Raw genomic sequence first — 18303 nt, 5'->3', positions numbered from 1 at the left:
GAAACACAGAAATTGCATCCGAATGTAATACAAAAGGTACAAAGCCGACTTAAGTATAAGAGGACTGACACTCTAACTTTCTACGATTTGAACCTCTCCTGTGAGTCCAGTTTTAGATTCCGATGCTTCACTTCAGGTTTACTGTATCCCTTGCACCTTCTTATTGACGATAAAACACAGAAATTGCATCCGAATTTTATACAAAAGGCACAATGTCGACATAAGTACAAGAGGAATGACACTCTACCTACATATGATTTGAACCTCTCCTGTGAGTCCAGTTTCAGATTCCGATGCATCACTTCAGGTTTACTGTATCTTTGGACCTTCTTATAGACGATGAAACACAGAAATTGCATCCGAATTTAATTCAAAAGGCACAATGCCGACTTAAGTAAAAGTGGAGTGACACTCTAATTTTCTATGATCTGAACCTCTCCTGTGAGTCCAGTTTTAGATTCCGATGCTTCCCTTCAGGTTTACTGTATCCCTTGGACCTTCTTATTGACGATGAAGTACAGAAATCGCGTCCGAATTTAATACAAAAGGAACAATGCCGACATAAGTACAAGATGACTGACACTCTAATTCCCTATGATCTAGACCACTCCTGTGAGTCCAGATTTAGATTCCGATGCTTCACTTCAGGTTTACTGTATCCCTTGGACCTTCTTAATGACGATGAAGCACAGAAATTGCATCCGAATTTAATACAAAAGGCACAATGCCGACTTAAGTACAAGAGGACTGACACTCTAACTTTCTATGATTTGAACCTCTCCTGTGAGTCCAGTTTTAGATTCGGATGCTTCACTTCAGATTTACAGTATCCCTTGGACCTGCTTTGTGACGATGAAACACAGAAATTGCATCCGAAATTAATACTAAAAATGCAGTGGTGACTTAAGTACAAGAGGACTGACACTCTAACTTTCTATGATTTGAACCTCTCCTGTGAGTCCAGTTTTAGATTCCGATGCTTCCCTTCAGGTTTACTGTATCCCTTGGACCTTCTTATTGACGATGAAGTACAGAAATTGCGTCCGAATTTAATACAAAAGGAACAATGCCGACATAAGTACAAGAGGACTGACACTCTAATTCCCTACGATCTAGACCACTCCTGTGAGTCCAGATTTAGATTCCGATGCTTCACTTCAGGTTTACTGTATTCCTTGGACCTTCTTATTGACGATGAAACACAGAAAGTGCATCCGAATTTAATACAAAAGGCAAAATGCCGACTTAACTACAAGAGGACTGACACTCTATTTATCTATGATTGGAACCTCTCCTGTGAGTCCAGTTTTGGATTCCGATGTTTCACTTCAGGTTTACTGTATCCCTTGGACCTTCTTATTGACGATAAAACAAACAAATTGCATCCGAATTTAATACAAAAGGCACAATGCCGACATAAGTGCAAGTGGACTCACACTCTAACTTTCTATGATTTGAACCTCTCCTGTGAGTCTAGTTTTAGATTCCGATGCTTCACTTCAGTTTTACTGTATCCCATGGACCTTCTTATTGACGATGAAACACAGAAATTGCATCCGAATTTAATACAAAAGGCACAAAGTCGACTTAAGTACAAGAGGACTGACACTCTATCTTTCTACGATGTGAACCTCTCCTGTGAGTCCAGTTTTAGATTCCGACGCTTCACTTCAGGTTTACTGTATCCCTTGGACCTTCTTATTGACGATGAAACACAGAAATTGCATTCGAATTTTATACAAAAGGCACAATGTCGACTTAAGTACAAGAGGAATGACACTCTACCTACCTATGATTTGAACCTCTCCTGTGAGTCCAGTTACAGATTCCGATGCTTCACTTCAGGTTTACTGTATCTTTGAACCTTCTTATTGACGATGAAACACAGAAATTGCATCCGAATTTAATTCAAAAGCACAATGCCGACTTAAGTGAAAGAGGAGTGACACTTAATTTTCTATGATTTGAACCTCTCCTGTGAGTCCAGTTTTAGATTCCAATGCTTCACTTCAGGTTTACAGTATCCCTTGGACCTTCTTATTGACGATGAAACACAGAAAGTGCATCCGAATTTAATACAAAAGGCACAATGCCGACTTAAGTACAAGAGGATTGATACTCTAATTTTCTATGTATTGAACCTCTCCTGTGAGTCCAGTTTTAGATCCGATGCTTCACTTCAGGCTTACTGTATCGCTTGGACCTTCTTATTTACAATGAAACACAGAAATTGCATCCGAATTTAATACAAAAGTACAATGCCGATTTATGTACAAGAGGATTTACACTCTAACTTTATATGATTTTAACCTCTCCTGTGAGTCCAGTTTTAGATTCCGATGCATCACTTCAGGTTTACTGTATACCTCGGACCTTCTTATTGACGATGAAACACAGAAATTGCATCCGAAATTAATACAAAAGCCACAATACAAACTTAAGTACAAGAGGACTGACACGCTAACTTTCTATGATTTGAAAATCTCCTGTGAGTCCAGTTTTAGTTTCAGATGCTTCACTTCGGGTTTACTGTATCCCTTGGACCTTTCAATTGACGATGAAACACAGAAATTGCATCCGAATTTAATACAAAAGGCACAATGCCGACTTAAGTACAGGAGACTTGACACTCTAACTATCTATGATTTGAACCTCTCCTATGAGTCCAGTTTTATATTCCGATGCTTCACTTCAGGTTTACTGTATCCCTTGGACCTTCTTATTGACGATGAATCATAGAAATTGCATCCGAATTTAATACAAAAGTCACAATGCCGACTTAAGTACAAGAGGACTGACACTCTAACTTTCTATGATTTGAATCTCTGCAGTGAGTCCAGTTTTAGATTCCGATGCTTCACTTCAGGTTTACTGTATCCCTTGGACCTTCTTATTGACGATGAAACACAGAAATTGCACCCGAATTTAATACAAAAAGCACAATGCCGACTTAAGTACAAGAGGACAGACACTCTATTTTTCTATGATTTGAACCTCTCCTGTGAGTCCAGATTTAGATTCCGATGCTTCACTTCAGGTTTACTGTATTCCTTGGACCTTCATATAAACGATGAAACACAGAAATTGCATCCAACGTTAATACAAAAGGCACAATGCCGACTTAAGTACAAGAGGACTGACTTCTCTAACTTTCATGATTTGAACCTCTGCTGTGAGTCCAGTTTTAGATTCCGATGCTTCACTTCAGGTTTTCTGTATCCCTTGGACCTGCTTATTGACAATGAAACACAGAAATTGCATCCGAATTTTATACTAAATTCGCAATGGTGACTTAAGTACAAGAGGACTGACTTTCTAACTTTCTATGATTTGAACCTCTCCTGTGAGTCCAGTATTAGATTAAGACGCTACACTTCAGGTTTAATGTATACCTCGGACCTTCTTATTGACGATGAAACACAGAAATTGCATCTGAATTTATAACAAAAGACACAATGCCGACTTAAGTACAAGAGGACTGACACTCTAACTTTCTATGATTTGAACCTCTCCTGTGAGTCCAGTTTTAGATTCCGATGCTTCACTTCAGGTTTACTGTATCCCTTGGTCCTGCTTATTGACGATGAAACACAGAAATTGCATCCGAATTTTATACTAAATTCGCAATGGTGACTTAAGTACAAGAGGACTGACACTCTAACTTTCTATGATTTGAAACTCTCCTGTGAGTCCAGTTTTAGATTCCGACGCTACACATCAGGTTTAATGTATACCTTGGACCTTCTTATTGACGATGAAACACAGAAATTGCATCCGAATTTAATACAAAAGGAACAATGCCGACTTAAGTACAAGAGGACTGACACTCTAATTCCCTATGATTTAAACCACTATTGTGAGTCCAGATTTAGATTCCGATGCTTCACTTCAGGTTTACTGTATTCCTTGGACCTTCTTATTAACGATGAAACACAGAAATTGCAGGCCAAAGTTAATACAAAAGGCACAATGCCGACTTAAGTACAAGAGGACTGACACTCTAACTTTCTATGATTTGAACCTCTCCTGTGAGTCCAGTTTTAGATTCGGATGCTTCACTTCAGATTTACTGTATCCCTTGGACCTGCTTATTGACGATGAAACACAGAAATTGCATCCGAAATTAATACTAAATTTGCAGTGGTGACTTAAGTACAAGAGGACTGACACTCTAACTTTCTATGATTTGAACCTCTCCTGTGAGTCCAGTTTTGAATTCCGATGCTTCACTTCAGGTTTACTGTATCGCTTGGACCTTCTTATTGACGATAAAAAACAGAAATTGCATCCGAATTTAATACAAAAGGCACAATGCCGACTTAAGTACAAGAGGACTGACACTCTAAGATTCAATGATTTGAACCTATCCTGTGAGTCCAGTTTTAGGTTCCGATGCTTCACTTCAGGTTTTCTGTATACCTTGGTCCTTCTTATTGACGATGAAACACAGAAATTGCATCCGAATTTAATACAAAAGCCACAATGCCGAATTATGTACAAGTGGACTGACACTCTAACTTTCTATGGTTTGAACATATCCTGTGAGTCCAGTATTAGATTCCGATGCTTCTCTTCAGGTTTACTGTATACCTTGGGCCTTCTTATTGACGATGAAACACAGAAATTGCATCCGAATGTAATACAAAAGGTACAAAGCCGACTTAAGTATAAGTGGACTGACACTCTAATTTTCTACGATTTGAACCTCTCCTGTGAGTCCAGTTTTAGATTCCGATGCTTCACTTCAGGTTTACTGTATCCCTTGCACCTTCTTATTGACGATAAAACACAGAAATTGCATCCGAATTTTATACAAAAGGCACAATGTCGACTTAAGTACAAGAGGAATGACACTCTACCTACCTATGATTTGAACCTCTCCTGTGAGTCCAGTTTCAGATTCCGATGCATCACTTCAGGTTTACTGTATCTTTGGACCTTCTTATAGACGATGAAACACAGAAATTGCATCCGAATTTAATTCAAAATGCACAATGCCGACTTAAGTAAAAGTGGAGTGACACTCTAATTTTCTATGATCTGAACCTCTCCTGTGAGTCCAGTTTTAGATTCCGATGCTTCCCTTCAGGTTTACTGTATCCCTTGGACCTTCTTATTGACGATGAAGTACAGAAATCGCGTCCGAATTTAATACAAAAGGAACAATGCCGACATAAGTACAAGATGACTGACACTCTAATTCCCTATGATCTAGACCACTCCTGTGAGTCCAGATTTAGATTCCGATGCCTCACTTCAAGTTTACTGTATTCCTTGGACCTTCTTATTGACGATGAAACACAGAAATTGCATCCGAATTTAATACAAAAGGCACAATGCCGACTTAAGTACAAGAGGACTGACACTTTAACTTTCTATGATTTGAACCTCTCCTGTGAGTCCAGTTTTAGATTCGGATGCTTCACTTCAGATTTACAGTATCCCTTGGACCTGCTTTGTGACGATGAAACACAGAAATTGCATCCGAAATTAATACTAAAAATGCAGTGGTGACTTAAGTACAAGAGGACTGACACTCTAACTTTCTATGATTTGAACCTCTCCTGTGAGTCCAGTTTTAGATCCGATGCTTCACTTCAGGCTTACTGTATCGCTTGGACCTTCTTATTTACAATGAAACACAGAAATTGCATCCGAATTTAATACAAAAGGTACAATGCCGATTTATGTACAAGAGGACTTACACTCTAACTTTATATGATTTTAACCTCTCCTGTGAGTCCAGTTTTAGATTCCGATGCATCACTTCAGGTTTACTGTATACCTCGGACCTTCTTATTGACGATGAAACACAGAAATTGCATCCGAAATTAATACAAAAGCCACAATACAAACTTAAGTACAAGAGGACTGACACGCTAACTTTCTATGATTTGAAAATCTCCTGTGAGTCCAGTTTTAGTTTCAGATGCTTCACTTCGGGTTTACTGTATCCCTTGGACCTTTCAATTGACGATGAAACACAGAAATTGCATCCGAATTTAATACAAAAGGCACAATGCCGACTTAAGTACAGGAGACTTGACACTCTAACTATCTATGATTTGAACCTCTCCTATGAGTCCAGTTTTATATTCCGATGCTTCACTTCAGGTTTACTGTATCCCTTGGACCTTCTTATTGACGATGAATCATAGAAATTGCATCCGAATTTAATACAAAAGTCACAATGCCGACTTAAGTACAAGAGGACTGACACTCTAACTTTCTATGATTTGAATCTCTGCAGTGAGTCCTGTTTTAGATTCCGATGCTTCACTTCAGGTTTACTGTATCCCTTGGACCTTCTTATTGACGATGAAACACAGAAATTGCACCCGAATTTAATACAAAAAGCACAATGCCGACTTAAGTACAAGAGGACAGACACTCTATTTTTCTATGATTTGAACCTCTCCTATGAGTCCAGTTTTATATTCCGATGCTTCACTTCAGGTTTACTGTATCCCTTGGACCTTCTTATTGACGATGAAACACAGAAATTGCATCCGAATTTAATACAAAAGGCACAATGCCGACTTAAGTACAGGAGACTTGACACTCTAACTATCTATGATTTGAACCTCTCCTATGAGTCCAGTTTTATATTCCGATGCTTCACTTCAGGTTTACTGTATCCCTTGGACCTTCTTATTGACGATGAATCATAGAAATTGCATCCAACGTTAATACAAAAGGCACAATGCCGACTTAAGTACAAGAGGACTGACACTCTAACTTTCTATGATTTGAACCTCTCCTGTGACTCCAGTTTTAGATTCGGGTGATTCACTTCAGATTTACTGTATCCCTTGGACCTGCTTATTGACGATGAAACACAGAAATTGCGTCCGAAATTAATACTAAATTTGCAGTGGTGACTTAAGTACAAGAGGACTGACACTCTAACTTTCTATGATTTGAACCTCTCCTGTGAGTCCAGTTTTGAATTCCGATGCTTCACTTCAGATTTACTGTATCGCTTGGACCTTCTTATTGACGATAAAAGACAGAAATTGCATCCGAATTTAATACAAAAGGCACAATGCCGACTTACGTACAAGAGGACTGACACTCTAAGATTGAATGATTTGAACCTATCCTGTGAGTCCAGTTTTAGATTCCGATGCTTCACTTCAGGTTTTCTGTATACCTTGGTCCTTCTTATTGACGATGAAACACAGAAATTGCACCCGAATTTAATACAAAAGCCACAATGCCGAATTATGTACAAGAGGACTGACACTCTAACTATCTATGGTTTGAACATATCCTGTGAGTCCAGTATTAGATTCCGATGCTTCTCTTCAGGTTTACTGTATACCTTGGACCTTCTTATTGACGATGAAACACAGAAATTGCATCCGAATTTAATACAAAAGGCACAAAGCCGACTTAAGTATAAGAGGACTGACACTCTAACTTTCTACGATTTGAACCTCTCCTGTGAGTCCAGTTTTAGATTCCGATGCTTCACTTCGGGTTTACTGTATCTCTTGCACCTTCTTATTGACGATGAAACACAGAAATTGCATCCGAATTTTATACAAAAGGCACAATGTCGACTTAAGTACAAGAGGAATGACACTCTACCTACCTATGATTTGAACTTCTCCTGTGAGTCCAGTTTCAGATTCCGATGCTTCACTTCAGGTTTACTGTATCTTTGGACCTTCTTATTGACGATGAAACACAGAAATTGCATCCGAATTTAATTCAAAAGGCACAATGCCGACTTAAGTAAAAGTGGAGTGACACTCTAATTTTCTATGATCTGAACCTCTCCTGTGAGTCCAGTTTTAGTTTCCGATGCTTCCCTTCAGGTTTATTGTATCCCTTGTACCTTCTTATTGACGATGAAGTACAGACATTGCATCCGAATTTAATACAAAAGGAACAATGCCGACTTAAGTACAAGAGGGATGACACTCTACCTACCTATGATTTGAACCTCTCCTGTGAGTCCAGTTTTAGATTCCGACGCTTCACTTCAGGTTTACTGTATCCCTTGGACCTGCTTTGTGACGATGAAACACAGAAATTGCATCCGAAATTAATACTAAATTTGCAGTGGTGACTTAAGTACAAGAGGACTGACACTCTAACTTTCTATGGTTTGAACCTCTCCTGTGAGTCCAGTTTTAGATTCCGATGCGCACTTCATGTTTACTGTATCCCTTGGACCTTCTTATTGACGATGACACACCAAAATTGCATCCGAATTTAATACAAAAGGCAAAATGCCGACTTAACTACAAGAGGACTGACACTCTATTTATCTATGATTGAAACCTCTCCTGTGAGTCCAGTTTTGGATTCCGATGTTTCACTTCAGGTTTACTGTATCCCTTGGACCTTCTTATTGACGATAAAACAAACAAATTGCATCCGAATTTAATACAAAAGGCACAATGCCGACATAAGTACAAGTGGACTCACACTCTAACTTTCTATGATTTGAACCTCTCCTGTGAGTCTAGTTTTAGAATCCGATGCTTCACTTCAGTTTTACTGTATCCCATGGACCATCTTATTGACGATGAAACACAGAAATTGCATCCGAATTTAATACAAAAGGCACAATGCCGACTTAAGTACAAGAGGACTGACACTCTACCTTTCTACGATTTGAACCTCTCCTGTGAGTCCAGTTTTAGATTCCGACGCTTCACTTCAGGTTTACTGTATCCCTTGGACCTTCTTATTGACGATGAAACACAGAAATTGCATTCGAATTTTATACAAAAGGCACAATGTCGACTTAAGTACAAGAGGAATGACAGTCTACCTACCTATGATTTGAACCTCTCCTGTGAGTCCAGTTTCAGATTCCGATGCTTCACTTCAGGTTTACTGTATCTTTAGACCTTCTTATTGACGATGAAACACAGAAATTGCATCCGAATTTAATTCAAAAGGCACAATGCCGACTTAAGTGAAAGAGGAGTGACACTCTAATTTTCTATGGTTTGAACCTCTCCTGTGACTCCAGTTTTAGATTCCAATGCTTCACTTCAGGTTTACAGTATCCCTTGAACCTTCTTATTGACGATGAAACACAGAAATTGCATCCGAATTTAATACAAAAGACACAATGCCGATTTAAGTACAAGAGGACTGATACTCTAATTTTCTATGATTTCAACCTCTCCTGTGAGTCCAGTTTTAGATCCGATGCTTCACTTCAGGCTTACTGTGTCGCTTGGACCTTCTTATTTACAATGAAACACAGAAATTGCATCCGAATTTAATACAAAAGGCACAATACCGACTTATGTACAAGAGGACTTACACTCTAACTTTATATGATTTTAACCTCTTCTGTGAGTCCAGTTTTAGATTCCGATGCATCACTTCAGGATTACAGTATACCTCGGACCTTCTTATTGACGATGAAACACAGAAATTGCATCCGAATTTAATAGAAAAGGCATATTGCCGAATTATGTACAAGAGGACTGACACTCTAACTTTCAATGGTTTGAACATCTCCTGTGAGTCCAGTTTTAGATTCCGATGCTTCACTTCATGTTTACTGTATACCTTGGACCTTCTTATTGACGATGAAACACAGGAATTGCGTCCGAATTTAATACAAAAGCCACAATACAAACTTAAGTACAAGAGGACTGACACGCTAACTTTCTATGATTTGAACCTCTCCTGTGAGTCCAGTTTTAGTTTCAGATGCTTCACTTCGGGTTTACTGTATCCCTTGGACCTTTCAATTGACGATGAAACACAGAAATTGCATCCGAATTTAATACAAAAGGCACAATGCCGACTTAAGTACAAGAGACTTGACACTCTAACTATCTGTGATTTGAACCTCTCCTATGAGTCCAGTTTTATATTCCGATGCTTCACTTCAGGTTTACTGTATCCCTTGGACCTTCTTATTGACGATGAATCATAGAAATTGCATCCTAATTTAATACAAAAGTCACAATGCCGACTTAAGTACAAGAGGACTGACACTCTAACTTTCTATGATTTGAATCTCTGCAGTGAGTCCAGTTTAAGATTCCGATGCTTCACTTCAGGTTTACTGTATCCCTTGGACCTTCTTATTGACGATGAAACACAGAAATTGCACCCGAATTTAATACAAAAAGCACAATGCCGACTTAAGTACAAGAGGACTGACACTCTATTTTTCTATGATTTGAACCTCTCCTGTGAGTCCAGTTTTAGATTCCGACGCTTCACTTCAGGTTTACTGTATTCCTTGGACCTTCTTATTGACGATGAAACACAAAAATTGCATCCGAATTTAATACAAAAGGCACAATACCGACTTAAGTGCAAGAGGACTGACACTCTAACTTTCAATGATTTGAACCTCTCCTGTGAGTCCAGTTATAGATTCCGATGCTTCACTTTAGGTTTACTGTATCCCATGGACCTTCTTATTGAATGTAACACAGAAATTGCATCCGAATGCAATACAAAAGGCACAGTGCCGATTTAAGTACAAGAGGACTGACACTCTAACTTTCTATGATTTGAACCTATCCTGTGAGGCCAGTTTTAGATTCCGATGCATCAGTTCAGGTTTACTGTATCCCTTGTACCTTCTTATTGACGATGAAACGCAGAAATTGCATCCGAATTTAATACAAAAGACACACTGCCGACTTAAGTACAAGAGGACTGACACTCTAACTTTCTATGATTTGAACCTCTCCTGTGAGTCCAGTTTTATATTCCGATGCTTCACCCCAGGTTTACTGTATCCCTTGGACCTTCATATTAACGATGAAACACAGAAATTGCATCTGAATTTAATACAAAAGACGCAATGCCGATTTAAGTACAAGAGGACTGACACTCTAATTCTCTATGATTTAAACCACTCCTGTGAGTCCAGTTTTAGATTCCGATGCTTCACTTCAGGTTTACTGTATTCCTTGGACCTTCTTATTGACGATGAAACACAGAAATTGCATCCGAATTTAATATAAAAGGCACAATGCCGACTTAAGTACAAGAGGACTGACAATCTAACTTTCTATGATTTGAACCTCTCCTGTGAGTCCAGTTTCAGATTCCGATGCTTCACTTCAAGTTTACTGTAACCCTTGGACCTTCTCATTGACGATGAAACACAGAAATTGCATCCGAATTTAATACAAAAGGCACAATGGCGACCTAAGTACAAGAGGACTGACACTTTTTCTCTCGGTGATTTGAATCTCTCCTGTGAGTCCAGTTTTAGATTCCGATGCTTCACTTCAGGTGTGCTGTATCCCTTGGACCTTCTTACTGACGATGAAACACAGATATTGCAACCGAATTTTTACAATAGGCACAATGCCGACTTAAGTACAAGGGGACTGACACTCTAACACTCTATGATTCGAACCTCTCCTGTGAGTCCAGTTTTAGATTCCGATGCTTCACTTCAAGTTTACTATATCCCTTGGACCTTCTTATTGACGATGAAACACAGAAATTGCATCCGGATTTAATACAAAAGGTGCAATGCCGACTTAAGTTCAAGAGGACTGACACTCCATCTCTCGGTGATTTGAATCTCTCCTGTGAGTCCAGTTTTAGATTCCGATGCTTCACTTCAGGTTTACTGTATCCCTTGGACCTTCTTATTGACGAAGAAACACAGAAATTGCATCCGAATTTAATACAAAAGGCAAAATGCCGACTTAAGTACAAGAGGTCAGACACTCTAACTCTCTATGATTTGAACCGCTCCTGTGAATCCAGTTTTACTTTCCGATGCTTCACTTCAGGTTTATTGTATCCCTTGGACCTCCTTATTGACGATGAAACACGGAAATTGCATCCGAATTTAATACAAACCGCACAATGCCGACTTAAGTACAAGAGGACTGACACTCTAACTCTCTATGATTTGTACCTCTCCATTGGGTCCAGTTTTAGATAACGATGCTTCAATTCAGTTTTACTATATCCCTTGGACCTTCTTATTGACGATGAAACATAGAATTTGCATCCGAATTTAATACAAAAGGCAGAATGCCGACTTAGGTACAAGAGGACTGACACTCTAACTCTCTATGATTTGAACCTCTCCTGTGAGTCCAGTTTCACATTTCGATGCTGCACTTCAGGTTTACTGAATCCCTTGGACCTTCTTATAGACGATGAAAGACAGAAATTGCATGCGAATTTAATTCAAAAGGCACCATGCCGACGTAAGTACAAGAGGACCGACACTCTAACCCTCTACGATTTGAACCTCTCCTGTGAGTCCAGTTTCAGATTCCGATGCTTCACTTCAGGTTTACTGTATTCCTTGGACCTTGTTATTCACGATGAAACACAGAAATTGCATCCGAATTTAATACAAAAGGCACAATGCCGACTTAAGTACAAGTGTACTGACACTCTAACTCTCTATGATTTGAACCTCTCCTGTGAGTCCAGTTTTAGATTCCGATGCTTTAATTGTGGTTTACTATATCCTTTGGACTTTCATATTGACAATGAAACACAGAAATTGCATCCGAATTTAATACAAAAGGCAAAAAGCCGACTTAAGTACAAGAGGACTGACACTCTAACTCTCTATGATTTGAATATCTCCTGTGAATCCAGTTTTAGATTCCGATGCTTGACATCCAGTTTACTGTATCCCTTGGACCTTCCTATTGACGATGAAACACAGAAATTGCATCCGAATTTAATACAAAAGGCACCATGCCGACTTAAGTACAAGAGGACTAACACTCTATCTCTCGGTGATTTGAATCTCTCCTGTGAGTCCAGTTTTAGATTTCGATGCTTCACTTCAGGTTTACTGTATCCCTTGAACCATCTTATTGACGATGAAACACAGAAATTGCATCCGAATTTAATACAAAAGGCACAATGCTGACTTAAGTACAAGAGGACTGACACTCTAACTCTCTATGATTTGAACCCCTCCTGTGAGTCCAGTTTTAGATTCCGATGCTTCACTTCAGGTTTACTGTATCCCTTGGACCTTGTTGTTGACGATGAAACACAGAAATTGCATCCGAATTTAACACAAAAGGAACAATGCCGACATAAGTACAAGAGGACTGACACTCTAACTCTCCATGATTTGAACGTCTCCTGTGAGTCCAGTTTTACTTTGCGATGCTTCACTTCAGGTTTACTGTATCCCTTGGACCTCCTTATTGACGATGAAACACTGAAATTGCATCCGAATTTCATACAAAAGGCACAATGTCGACTTAAGTACAAGAGGACTGACACTCTAACTCTCTATGATTTGAACCCCTCCAGTGAGTCCAATTCTAGATTCCGATGCTTCACTTCAGGTTAACTGTATCCCTTGGACCTTCTTATTAACGATGAAACACAGAAATTTCATCTGAATTTAATACAAAAGACACAATGCCAACTTAAGTACAACAGGACTGACACTCTAACTTTCTATGATTTGAGCCTCTCCTGTGAGTCCAGTTTTAGATTCCGATGCTTCACTTCAGGTTTACTGTATCCCTTGAACCATCTTATTGACGATGAAACACAGAAATTGCATCCGAATTTAATACAAAAGGCACAATGCTTACTTAAGTACAAGAGGACTGACACTCTAACTCTCTATGATTTGAACCCCTCCAGTGAGTCCAGTTTTAGATTCCGATGCTTCACTTCAGGTTTACTGTATCCCTTGGACCTTGTTGTTGACGATGAAACACAGAAATTGCATCCGAATTTAACACAAAAGGAACAATGCCGACATAAGTACAAGAGGACTGACACTCTAACTCTCTATGATTTGTACCTCTCATGTGAGTCCAGTTTTAAATTCCGATGCTTCACTTCAGGTTTACTGTATCCCTTGGACCTTGATGTTGACGATGAAACACAGAAATTGCATCTGAACTTAGTACAAAACGCACAATGCCGACTTAAGTACAAGAGGACTGACACTCTAACTCTCTATGTTTTGAACCTCTCCTGTGAGTCCAGTTTTACATTCCGATGCTTGACATCCAGATTACTGTATCCCTTGGACCTTCCTATTGACGATGAAACACAGAAATTGCATCCGAATTTAATACAAAAGGCACAATGCCGACTTAAGTACAAGAGGACTGTCACTCTGACTCTCTATGAATTGAACGTCTCCTGTGAGTCCAGTTTTACTTTGCGATGCTTCACTTCAGGTTTACTATATCCCTTGGACGTCCTTATTGACGAAGAAACACTGAAATTGCATCCGAATTTAATACAAAAGGCACAATGCCGACTTAAGTACAGGAGGACTGACACTCTAACTCTCTATGATTTGAACCCCTCCAGTGAGTCCAATTCTAGATTCCGATGCTTCACTTCAGGTTTACTGTATCCCTTGGACCTTCTTATTAACGATGAAACACAGAAATTGCATCTGAATTTAATACAAAAGGCACAATGCCGACTTAAGTGCAAGAGGACTGACACTCTAACTCTCTATGATTTGTACCTCTCATGTGAGTCCAGTTTTAGATTCCGATGCTTCACTTCAGGTTTACTGTATCCCTTGGACCTTGATGTTGACGATGAAACACAGAAATTGCATCTGAACTTAGTACAAAACGCACAATGCCGACTTAAGTACAAGTGGACTGACACCCTAACTCTCCATGCTTTGAACCTCTCCTGTGAGTCCAGTTTTACATTCCGATGCTTGACATCCAGATTACTGTATCCCTTGGACCTTCCTATTGACGATGAAACACAGAAATTAAATCCGAATTTAATACAAAAGGCACAATGCCGACTTAAGTACAAGAGGACTGTCACTCTGACTCTCTATGAATTGAACGTCTCCTGTGAGTCCAGTTTTACTTTGCGATGCTTCACTTCAGGTTTACTGTATCCCTTGGACCTTCTTATTGACGATGAAACACAGAATTTGCATCCGAATTTAATACAAAAGGCAGAATGCCGACTCAGGTACAAGAGGACTGACACTCTAACTCTCTATGATTTGAACCTCTGCTGTGAGTCCAGTTTCACATTCCGATGCTGCACTTCAGGTTTACTGAATCCCTTGGCCTTCTTATTGACGATGAAACACAGAAATTGCATCCGAATTTAATAAAAAAGGCACAAAGCCGGCTTAAGTACAAGGGGACCGACACTCTAACTCTCTATGATTTGAACCTCTCCTGTGAGTCCAGTTTTAGATTCCGATGCTTCACTTCAGGTTTACTGTATCCCTTGGACCTTCTTATAGACGATGAAAGACAGAAATTGCATGCGAATTTAATTCAAAAGGGACCATGCCGACGTAAGTACAAGAGGACCGACACTATAACCCTCTACGATTTGAACCTCTCCTGTGAGTCCAGTTTCAGATTCCGATGCTTCACTTCAGGTTTACTGTATTCCTTGGACCTTGTTATTCACGATGAAACACAGAAATTGCATCCGAATTTAATACAAAAGGCACAATGCCGACTTAAGTATAAGTGTACTGACACTCTAACTCTCTATGATTTGAACCTCTCCTTTGAGTCCAGTTTTAGATTCCGATGCTTTAATTGTGGTTTACTATATCCTTTGGACTTTCATATTGACAATGAAACACAGAAATTGCATCCGAATTTAATACAAAAGGCAAAAAGCCGACTTAAGTACAACAGGACTGACACTCTAACTCTCTATGATTTGAACCTCTCCTGTGAATCCAGTTTTAGATTCCGATGCTTGACATCCAGTTTACTGTATCCCTTGGACCTTCCTATTGACGATGAAACACAGAAACTGCATCCGAATTTAATACAAAAGGCACAATGCCGACTTAAGTACAAGAGGACTGACACTCTAACTCTCCATGATTTGAACGTCTCCTGTGAGTCCAGTTTTACTTTGCGATGCTTCACTTCAGGTTTACTGTATCCCTTGGACCTCCTTATTGACGATGAAACACTGAAATTGCATCCGAATTTAATACAAAAGGCACAATGTCGACTTAAGTACAAGAGGACTGACACTCTAACTCTCTATGATTTGAACCCCTCCAGTGAGTCCAATTCTAGATTCCGATGCTTCACTTCAGGTTAACTGTATACCTTGGACCTTCTTATTAACGATGAAACACAGAAATTGCATCTGAATTTAATACAAAAGACACAATGCCAACTTAAGTACAACAGGACTGACACTCTAACTTTCTATGATTTGAGCCTCTCCTGTGAGTCCAGTTTTAGATTCCGATGCTTCACTTCAGGTTTACTGTATCCCTTGAACCATCTTATTGACGATGAAACACAGAAATTGCATCCGAATTTAATACAAAAGGCACAATGCCGACTTAAGTACAAGAGGACTGACACTCAAACTGTCTATGATTTGAACCTCTCCTGTGAGCCCAGTTTTAGATTCCGATGATTCATTTCGGGTTTACTGTATCCCCTGGACCTTCTTATTGACGATGAAACACAGAGATTGCATCCAAATTTAATACAAAAGTCACATTGCCGACTTATGTACAAGAGGACTGACACTCTAATTATCTATGTTTGGAACTTCTCCTGCGAGTCAAGTTTTAGATTCCGATGCTTAACTTCAGGTTTACTGTATTCCTTGGACCTTCCTATTGACGATGAAACATAGAAATTGCATCCGAATTTGATACAAAAGGCACAATCCCGACTTAAGTACAAGAAGATTGACTCTCTAACTCTCTATGATTTGAACCTGTCCTGTGAGTCCAGTTTCAGATTCCGATGCATCACATCAGGCTTACTGGATACCTTGGACCTTCTTATTGATGATGAAACACAGAAATTGCATCCGAATTTATAAAAAAAGGCACAATGCTGACATAAGTACAGGAGGACTGACACTCTAACTATGTACGATTTGAACCTCTCCTGTGGGTCCAGTTTTAGATTCTGATGCTTCACTTCAGGTTACAGTTTCCCTTGGACCTTCTTATTGACGATGAAACACAGAAATTGTATCCGAATATAATACAAAAGGCACAATGCCGACTGAAGTACAATAGTACTGCCACTCTAACTCTCTATGATTTGAACCTCTCCTGTGAGTCCAATTTTAGATTCTGATGCTTCACTTCAAGTTTACTGTATCCCCTAAACGTTCTTGTTGACGATGAAACACAGAAATTGCATCCGAATTTAATACAAAAGGCACAATGCCGACTTAAGTACAAGAGGACTGACACTCTAACTCTCTATGATTTGAACCTCTCATGTGAGTCCAGTTTTAGATTCCGATGCTTCACTTCAGGTTTACTGTATCCCTTGGACCTTCTTATTGACGATGAAACACAGAAATTGCATCCGGATTTAATACAAAAGGCACAATGCCTGCTTAAGTACAAGAGGACTGACACTCTAACTCGCTATGATTTGAACCTCTCCTGTGAGTCCAGTTTTAGATTCCGATACATCACTTCAGGTTTAATGTATTCCTTGGACCTTCTAATTGACGATGAAACACAGAAATTGCATCCGAATATAATACAAAAGGCACAATGCCGACCTTAGTACATGAGGACGGACACTTTAACTCTCTATGATATGAACCTCTCCTGTGAGTCCTGTTTTAGATTCCGATGCTTCACTTCAGGTTTACTGTATCCCTTGGACTTTCTCATTGACGATGAAACACAGAAATTGCATCCGAATTTAATACAAAAGGCACAATGCCGACTTAAGTACAAGAGGACTGGCACTCTAACTCCCTATGGTTTGAACCGCTCCTGTGAGTCCAGTTTTAGATTCCGATGCTTCACTTCAAGTTTACTGTATCCCTTGGACCTTGTTATTGACGATGAAACACAGATATTGCATCCGAATTTAATACAAAAGGCACAATGCCGACTTAAGTACAAGTGGACTGACACTCTAACTCCCTACGATTTGAACCTCTCATGTGAGTCCAGTTTTAGATTCCGATGCTTCACTTCAGGTTTACTGTATCCCTTGGACATTCTTATTGACGATGAAACACAGAAATTGCATCTGAATTTAATACAAAAGGCACAATGCCTACTTAAGTACAAGAGGACTGACACTCTAACTCTCTATGATTTGAACCTCTCATGTGAGTCCTGTTTAAGATTCCGATGCTTCACTTCAGGTTTACTGTATCCCTTGGACCTTCTTATTGACGATGAAACACAGAAATTGCATCCGAATTTAATACAAAAGGCACAATGCAGACTGAAGTAGAAGAGGACTGACACTCTAACTCCCTATGATTTGAACCTCTGCTGTGAGTCCAGTTTTAGATTCCGATGCTTCACTTCAGGTTTACTGTATCCCTTGGACCTCGTTATTGACGATGAAACACAGAAATTGCATCCGA

Source organism: Schistocerca americana, chromosome 5 (genome assembly GCF_021461395.2).
Source record: "Schistocerca americana isolate TAMUIC-IGC-003095 chromosome 5, iqSchAmer2.1, whole genome shotgun sequence".
In the NCBI taxonomy this organism is placed as follows: Eukaryota; Metazoa; Arthropoda; class Insecta; order Orthoptera; family Acrididae; genus Schistocerca; species Schistocerca americana.
This window is presented reverse-complemented; position numbering follows the sequence as displayed.